The sequence below is a fragment of the Pteropus vampyrus genome, unplaced genomic scaffold (assembly GCF_000151845.1).
Source record: "Pteropus vampyrus isolate Shadow unplaced genomic scaffold, Pvam_2.0 Scaffold123, whole genome shotgun sequence".
In the NCBI taxonomy this organism is placed as follows: Eukaryota; Metazoa; Chordata; class Mammalia; order Chiroptera; family Pteropodidae; genus Pteropus; species Pteropus vampyrus.
Window position 1 is genome coordinate 252,101 of NW_011888904.1, and position 2,229 is coordinate 254,329.

General features: G+C 35.6%; 1 pseudogene; it reads right to left on the reverse strand.

The window, feature by feature from the left end:
- Positions 1-16: 16 nt before the first annotated feature.
- On the reverse strand, positions 17-132 carry LOC111743858 (annotated as a pseudogene).
- Between the last annotated feature and the right edge of the window lie 2,097 nt (positions 133-2,229).

The window sequence follows — 2,229 nt, forward strand, 5'->3', positions numbered from 1 at the left end:
TTTTTTTTATTTTTTATGCCTACAGCACCTGGTCTTCCTAGGTGATCTCTCATCCAAGTACTAACCAGGCCCGACCCTGATCAAATGGGATCAGACAGGATAGGGCTTGTTCAGGGTGGCATGGCCGTAGACCTAACAAATTTCTTTTAGCAATTCTTTTAGAACATGTTGGCTGGCCATGAATTTTCTTACTTTTCCTTTTTCTGGGATACCTTCCTTTATTTCACCTTCATTACTGAAGGTTATTCTCACTGGATGTAAAATTCTGACTTGATGGTTCTTTTTTTTTCCTACACATTAAAAATGCCATGCCACTTCCTTCCAGCCTTCATAGTTTCTGATGAGAAGTCAATGTTTGTTTAAATCATTGTTCCCCTGTCAATATGTTATTTTTGTCTGGCTGCTTTGAAGATTTTTTAATTTTCTTTAGTTTTCAGCAGTTTTATGATTATGTGTCTAGATATAGATTTCTTTGGCTTTATTTTATTTGGGGTTCACTGGGCTTTTTTACTCTATAGATTTATGTCTTTTGCCAAATTTGGGAAGTTTTCACTGTTACTACTGCAAATATTTTTCCAGTTCTCCACTCTTTCTCCTCTCTTTATGGAAGTTTGATGGAACAAATGTTGGACTTTTGTCGTTCCTTAGGTCCCTGGAGTTTTTTCATTTTATTTTTCCTCACTGTTATTCAGACTAATTTATATGAGTTTCCATGTACCCTGATTTTTACTTCTGTCATCTCTATTTTCCTAGGGGTCTATCCAGTGAGTTAATTTTTTTCCAGCTCTAACATTTCTATTTTGTTATTCTTTATATTTTCCATTTCTTTACTGGAAGTTTTCTGGTCTTCCACTCGTTCCAAAAGGTATTTGCAGTTATTTGTTAGAGCTGCTTTAAAGTCTTTGTCAGATAATTCCAGTATCTAAGTTATTTTGGTATTGACATGTGTTGATTGTCTTTCTTTTTGCAAGTTGAAAATTTTCCTGGTTATTCCTATGCCAAGTAATTCTAGATTGTATCTTAAATATTGACTATTATGATATGAGACTCTGGGTCTTGTTTAAATACTATGAAGAATGTTGATATGTTTTATAATAGTATGCAATTGGCATAATTAGGTTCAGGCCATAAGTTCCAACTGACATTTTGTGAGCTGTAGTTAGAATTTCATTTCAATTTTCAAAGACTTTGCAATGGGATTCCGATCTGTCCCATGTGTGCTCCACCCAGTGGCTAGCCTGGGACCTGGATGATGGTCAATTCAGTTCTCAAAGTCTTATATGCAGGTGAAGACTAGACCAATCTAAAGTTGTAAAGGTGTAAACTCCTGAAGAAGTTTCTTTTTAAAAAAATTTATTTATTTTTAATTCTTTAATGTCACCATATATTTCATCCCTTTTACCCCATCTATCTCCCCTACTTCCCCCTCCCCCTAACCTCTGGTAACCATTAGTCGATTATCCACATCCATGAGTCTCTGTTTGTCATGTTCATTTGTTGCTTTTAGGTTTATATTCCACATATACGTGATATGTGGTTTTCAACTTTTTCTGTCTGGCTTATTTTGCTTAGCATGATTATCTCAAGGTCCATCCATGTTGTCACAAATGGCAGTATTTCATCCCTTCTTATGGCTGATCATATTCCATCATATATATGTACCACAGCTTCTTTAGCCAATCATTTATCATAGGACACTTCGGTTGCTTCCACATCCTGGCCACTATGAATAATGCTGCTATGATCATCAGTGTGCAAATATTTTTTTCAGATATGAGTTTTCGAATCTTTGGGGTAAATACCCAGTAGAGGGATTGCTGGATCATATGGTAGATCAATTCTTAGTTTTTTGAAAAACTTCCATACTGTTTTCCATTGTGGCTGTACCAATTTGCAGTCCCACCAGCAGTGTATGAGGGTTCCTTTTTCTCCATATCCTCTCCAACACTTGTTATTACTTCTCTTGTTGATAACAGCTAAGAGGTGTGAAATAGTATCTCACTGTGGTTTTGATTTACATTTCCCTAATAGCGAGCGATGTTGAGCATCTTTTCATATGTTTGTTGTCCATTTGTATGTCTTCTTGGGAGAAGCGTCTGTTCAGGTCCTCTGTCCATTTTTTAATTGGATCATTTGTTTTTTTGTTGTTGTTATTGAGTTGTATGAGTTCTTTGTATATTTTGGATATTAGGCTCTTATCAGAGGTGTTGCTTGCAAATATATTTTCCT